This window comes from Dioscorea cayenensis, chromosome 18 (assembly GCF_009730915.1).
Source record: "Dioscorea cayenensis subsp. rotundata cultivar TDr96_F1 chromosome 18, TDr96_F1_v2_PseudoChromosome.rev07_lg8_w22 25.fasta, whole genome shotgun sequence".
Lineage (NCBI taxonomy): Eukaryota > Viridiplantae > Streptophyta > Magnoliopsida > Dioscoreales > Dioscoreaceae > Dioscorea > Dioscorea cayenensis.
In genome coordinates this window covers 10,061,045-10,068,492 of record NC_052488.1, presented here as the reverse complement: position 1 = coordinate 10,068,492, position 7,448 = coordinate 10,061,045, and positions in this window count along the sequence as shown.

The following is a 7,448-nucleotide window of genomic DNA, read 5'->3' as shown; positions in this document are numbered from 1 at the left end:
CATACAATGGCTAAATAAATAAATACCCATCAAACCATATTCACTTGGAATGTAAATACATATGCATAGAAGCATACTTCTTTCAAAATAAACACATATAAGTATTCTAGGTTTTCATAAGATACAACCATAAAATTTCAAGTATTCAAATATATATATATATATATTCAGCCCATTCAAATAAATTCCTTCTTGGTAAAGAAAATGAAATACGGTTTGATATAAAAAAAAATAGGGTATAAAACATATAAGGAAATACTATAATATTCTTATTAAGACTATGAAACTATGAATCAACCACTCAACAAAGGAACTACTACAGTAATTTCGAGCATGCTATAGTGCGTATGAAACTGCTACAGTAAAACCTGACTTTAACAATGGAGTTTCTCTCAAATTTACTTCATCAAACATTAGAATTTTTTTATAAGCATCAAGGATAACAAATCATAAGATCAAGGGCTCCATTTTAACCCCAAAATTTAACACAAAAACATGGTATACCTAGGTTTTTCAAACAATAAATATGATAAAAATACAAAGAAAATACAAGGTAAAAACTCAGATAAGGCCTCCTACCATACTCAAGAGTAAGTAAGAGTGACTTTTGGGAGTTGATTTGCCGAAATCAGTAGTCAAATAAATTAGGAAGTAAGATGAAGTCTCATGGCCGAAGCAAGAAAGAAGGACAAGAAGCACAGAAAAGGTTTTCAGTTTTAAATTTATTTTTTTAAAAAAAATAAATTACCATTTTACCCCCTTATTAAACGAATGAATAAAGAAAGGTCCAAATGATCGAATCGCCCCTTGTTTAGATTGGATTTCACACAGAAACCACAGTGTGATCATGCAAGAATGGCACTAGTATTAAATGACAATTGTACACCTAACGCATACAGAAAAATCTAATGAGGCCTGAGGCCCACATTATGACCAAGTACAACACCAGAACCACCGAAGGTCGTGTCCTTCGGCGTTGGCCACTCAAACATTGCCAAGACTGGGATCTCTATGAGCCTCTGTCAAAACTGAAACAACTTGGTACGAGTTGTCATGCCCTCTACAAGCGGTCCATGGGCCCGCCTTACAGGTAAGTAGTTAGGGCCACAGTCCTATATTACCAACAAAGCCAATACACCAACCCTACCGCTTGAAAGCTATTGACTAGTGCATCGCCCACAGGCAAAAATCATTAACCATTTGAAGATGAAAACAATAATTTGTTTGATTGATGTAATCCATATACCGCTCTAAAGTGAATACAATAGTCCACCCAAAGGCGATACACAATATAACCAAACTAGTTTTCAAAGGTACAACGAAACTACATTAAGATACAACCAAAAGTCTAAAATCAATAATTGGCCCAAAGGTCCGAAAAAGATAAACACTTGCCTATCCACAAGCTATAAATCAATATAACAAAAGTCATTTCCCAAAGATACAAATTACAATTCAACGGCCACTTTCTGAAAAACTTTGGTAACCCATACCATAACATATGAACAGGTACTTTTCCAAAATGAATTCATCGAGGAAACTCTAAAAAGGAAACCAATATTCATCACACAAGATTTTCCAACAAGATATATGTGTGTATATATATATATATGTAAAATGTATAAAAAAAAAACCATGCATATCAACTATTCCTGCTCACAGACGTGGATGACCACAAGTCCAACACTACTCCTTTTCTAGTTCCTTGCCCCTGTCTGAGGTCTCACTTTCTGGGATAAGTTAAACCAACAACCAAATAGAAGCCAAATGCTTTCAAAAGGAATAAAATAGAACATGCCACCCTAATATGCAATAGAGCCCCTAGGGTTCAGAAATCAACCTCTAAATGAACCCAAACAAACCCATGAGCTAACCTTGTGCATCTACTCCCATAGTAGTAGATAGAACTAAGGGTTCTCCAAAAAACCCTTGGCCTTATACGGGCCCTAATTATACTGATGAAGATTTGACTTTGAATCTTTACCAAAATGGAGAAATAACAAGGGATTCAAGTCCCTTATTACTCTTAGCCTCGTATAAGGCTAAGAATCTCAAGAAATTTCTCGATTTAACTTGAGAAATCTAAGTCCAGAGGCTAGAAAAGGGCTTACCCTTAAATTTACAGGAAACGTGCTCCAATTATCGATTTCATCCTTGTGAAACAGTAAATTGACATCTCAAACCTTTATCTTAGCTTTCACATTGAAAACAATGAAGAAATTTGAGGAAAACAAAAGGTCCAAAATCGAAGAAGAACAAGAAGAAGGATTTATATATATATATAACCCAACGTATATATCCTTATATATGTATATATATATTAATTATATATATATATATACGTGGCACTCTGAAAGATTGGTGACATCAAAGGGTCACCATATATATATATATATATATAACTCAAAGTATCCTTTATAAAGCCTGGCACGCACCGAACTTGCGGCCAACCATGACGACACAAACACGGAAATGAACTGGTTCTCACAATGCGATTAAGGGACCAAGTGGCCTAGCTAACTAAACAATTTAGTTAAGTTTGGTGCAAATTTTGAATTGGTGGACTTTGACTGTAAAGGAACCCTTCAAATTTCATGGTTTCTAGATCTTTTCACAAATTTTTTAGTTTGGTGCTCAAGAGAAAGGCGTTGAGAAGAATAAAGACCTCCATTAGAGAGAAAATCAAAGCTTCAAGAGGAAAAGTGTGATGAACTACACCAATTCCTTTGAGTTTGCTTATCTATCCTTATTTTGACAATGTTGTTTATATTACTCCTTTGTAATGTCATGTTTTCCCAAACTTTCATGGTAAACATTTATACTCATAGCTTGATATTCTTTTGCTTAAATTTTAATTAGATCTTAATTTGAATTATTATGAGTTTTTGCTGTTGGTCGTGAATTTTGAATATCTAATTGATGCACGATCTCTTTATCCTAATTTCAAGAATTCTATTCTTCTATCTATGGTTGGGAATGAGCATGTATATTTAATTCTAATTTGATAGTCATCCCATTAGGATACAAGATTAGGTTGCCTAGAGCATGGAATTCAAGTCTTGGATCTTGGTTTAGGAATAAATAAGATACCTGGAGTAAAGATTCTAGGGTTTCAAAGTAGAAATTTGATTTATAATTTTTAAATCTCTAGTAAATCATATTCAATTCATAAGTGATTATAGGTTGTGTTGCGTAGAGTAGGGAATTTAATTCTCTAATTCATTTATTAAATGATCTTGGATGCCTATTGTAGGAACTTTTGGACAGCTTGATAGATGATGATCTTTATTGATTTGAACCATTAGGTATGGTACTTTGAATAGGATTCTCAAAGTAGAAACTCTAGACTCAAGGACTCGTTAGGTTAATTGCAAAGCATCAAAAGTCTAGAATGCCTGGAGTAGGGGTGTAAACATTTGTGATGGGGTTATAACGCTAACTATGCTACTCATAGTGGAGAATCTAGAGTTTGAGTTATAGGATTTGTCTTTATTCTTTGAATTCAATTTAGGGATTCCCGGGGTAGGAACTATTGATGAGAATTAAATTTTAGTGAATTGTATTGCTTGATTTGAATAGCGCTTGAGATCTAAGCCTTACAATTAGCTTCTATTACTTGGAGTAAAGAACCTTAGTTTTGTTGAAACTTTTAAGAATCTACCAATTCATTGATTCTTAACATTAATAATTTGATCCTTCAAAGCATAAGAGCAAATCAAACATTAACAATAATGTCATGTAGAAATCTCTCTAGCGATATTTGATTCATTTTCTATTAATTTTCTGAAATTTTTTGAAAATTTACATTTCTTGCAATGAACTAAGATTTAATTGATTACATAATATCATAGTTTCTTTTGATTTCTTGAAACAAATAATCTTAATGAGAAAATGATACTCACTCATCTTCATATTACTTGTATGGCTATATGACTATTGCGCTTGCTAGCTATACCTAATTTATTGCATCAAGTTTTTGTTTTGATTATAGGAGATTATTGAAATTTCTTACATTATTTTATGCTTTTGTTGCTTTGATATTTTTTTTTTAACTTGATGAATGTGAAAATCATAGTATTTTTATAGCTTTTGTTTTGTTGTGCTTAACTTTCATTCTTTAGCACAAATTCTATACTATTATGGAATAGATGCTTTTGATGTGTTTTTATTTCATTTTATGCCTAAAACAAAGAAGTAAGCTCTGAAAGAATGAAGAAATCCATTAAAATGAAATCGAGAGTTTAACTAGCCTACATAGTCAGTGTAATTTCATCTAAAAGGTTACTTCTACTTCATTCCTAGTTAAATCGATATAATTTTGGACATGTTGTTGGAAAGAGTACTTTGAGATATGAAAGTTTGTTATTTTAACTATCTCTCGATTGTTAGTCAATGTCATTAGATGGGTTGCTAGACAAGAACCCCAATGCCTACATTAGAAATTTCCTAGAGGTTTACAACACATTCAAGTTCAATTGGGACTCAGATGTAGCTATTAGACTGTGCTTGTTCCCATTCACACTAAAGGGCCGAGATAAGGAGTGGATCACATCTCTCCCATGGGCATTGATCATGAGGTGGAACTAAATGGCAAACAAGTTTCTTATGAGATATTTCCCACCTACCAAGACCGCCAAGTTAAGACATGAGATCTCCTCCTATGTACAGCTAGAGACAAAACCATTATTTAAGACATTGGAGCAATTCAAGGATCTTCTTAGGCATTGTCCTTATTATGGTCATCCTAAGTGGATGTAAGCTTCAATGTTTTATAACAGGTTGAACCAAAACACTTGCTCGATGGTAGATGCTAGTGTAGGAGGCACACTCAGTTGTAAAACTCCCCAAGAAGCCAAGCAATTATTTCAGGAAATGGCGATAAATAGCTACTAATTGCTCAATTCTGTAAGTGTACATATAGGTTGTGTTAAGTAATAAAGTCCAAGTAATAAAGTGTACTCCGAAGAGTAGGATGTTGAATCCATAGAGTTTAAGAATTACTATTACTAACTACGGTTCCATCATCTAGGCTAAGTAAGATATTGATTGAAAAGGAATTAAAAGGCTAATTATTTAAGATCACTAATGACAGGATGATACTTAGAGATAAATCAATCATGAAAAAGGGGTATTCAGTCAATGAATCCTTGTAGGGTTTCAATAAGGATTTAGACAAGAATGTTAACTCAACGATTGGAATCTGATGGATTGAAGATACCTAAGGTGTATTAATTCCTTTCTCAAAGTAATTAGCATGAAGCCAATACTACTCCAAATGATTGTATTAATATTTTGAGGAAATCTAAGCTTAGAAGAATTACGGGAGAGAAATTCCTAAGTACCATATCTCTAGACAAACTCACAACTCTCTTCTATTGAGGTAGATCTACACATGGTGGATCTCTCGATTCTTCACACGCATGAGTCAAAATGGTAATCCAGGCTCTCGCAATGTAGATAACCATTGCAATAATGAAAACTTAATAGAATCACAAAGCACAACCAATCAAGGAAAAAGTAACATCCAAATATCTTAACACAAAATAACCCTTGGGTTCATCATGCCAAACATCTAAAAAATTAATTCCTCATGGAAAAGAAACACAAATAAAACCCAAAGAAATATATCTCAATGAAAATAAACATGAAAAACTCCCTAGCCTCGAAATCATGGTGGATGAGCACCAAAGAACCTTCGATATTAACACCGAGAACTTTCCTCAAGCAGCTCTCTTAAGTCCTTGAAGGCCTCCAACGATTGCCAGTGAGTTTCAAATAATGTACTTTCACGTCCTCTTCTCCTCTGTGAAGTGACACCTCCAAGGATCCCTAAATGAAACCTTAAATAAGTTTCCTACATCTAGGATGACATATAGGCATATGGACTGCCATATGGGCTTCATTGAGCTGAATCGCTAGTTGCTGGAAATTGCAAATGGGTACATATACCTGTATGAGTGCTAGTATGGAATTCTGGAAATTCCATGTAGGCATAAATTCCTATATATGTGCTAGTATGCATGCAAAAATAAAATTTCTTCAACTTTTTCAAATGGGAAACTATACTTGCAAATACATGGGCATATAGTCACCCGTACGGGTCTTCTTTTTTTTTTGTCTCGAAACTTGCACATTTTGCTTTGAAATTGCCTTAAAATGTTCCCTCATCCTTCATTGTCCTATGCATTCCCTGTATAAAAAATTGTAACAAATTAAGTACAAGTGGGTGATAATTTCACCAAATATGCATGCAAAGTATACAACTAAATAATATAAAATTATGCAAATTTAAACATTTATCAGCTACCAATAGACCACATAAGGGAAGCGGAATAAGGTATCCGGGATCTATGACTTGGATGTAATGATAGCCTCACAACATAGGTGAAGGTGGTGAACAAGAAAAGGTTGATAGCATTCAATGAAACTTTAGTTATGCAATGCGAGACTTAAGGGAGTAGGCATAAGGTTTATGATTATCCAATATAAGGACAAGGTCTAGGACTATGGAATATATTGAGTTTGTTGGTAATGTAGCCCGATCCTAAGCTAACCCCTACAGTAACAAGTACAACTCATGGTAGAGGAACTTCCCTAATTTTTCATAGAGTACACAGGGGTAGCAAAGGCCAAATTTACCTCTAAGTTTTTAGTTTCAACTGCCTTAGGAAAAGAAACTCAATTTGGAAGACAAGGTAGCCAATTTCATTTAGACCATTAATGCTAGATTCCAAACAACATAGGGCTAACACACTCCTTGCGTGTGACCTGCAAGTGCACAGGTTTGTTAAAGTAATAATACCCCGGTGAGTGGGTAGTTGAATCCACAGGGAATAGTGATTAGAAACACAAAGATTGTTATTTAACTAAAGTGAAGATGAATCGATAGTAGTGTTAACAAAATCAATATGCAAAGAAATAAAAAAAGTAAGAACGAGAGGCGCAATAAAATGAGAGGAAAGGCAATCGATAGAAAGTGGGGCACCCGGACATTGCTCCCCCTAGGACTATTGCTTCAAGTGCAAGACCAACTATTAAGCTCCTGACTGATACTTAATGAGTCGTGGAAATCCTAAAATACATGGTCCCAAACCTAAAGTCAACTGTGACTAACTTTACACTATACCCCGGCGGAGAAATCATTCAGTCTCAACACCTCACATCGTGTACAGTTGCAAGAAGCTCTAGGGATTCCAAGTGATAAACCCTATTCCCTAATATAGGTCTAACCCTTTGGTCCAGGCGAAAGACCCCTAGTCATAATTAAACCCCAACACTAAGGATCACTTCAACGCTTCACTCTGTTGCTCTCGTAACTAAGCCCCAGCGGAATTTCTCTCTTAGCACTTTACTCTATTGTTACCGCAAAGAACCCTTGGAACAAGGAGGTAGGATAAATCACACCGAAGGGGAAAAGAGACGTTCCGCTACCTCTCAACTCACCCTCT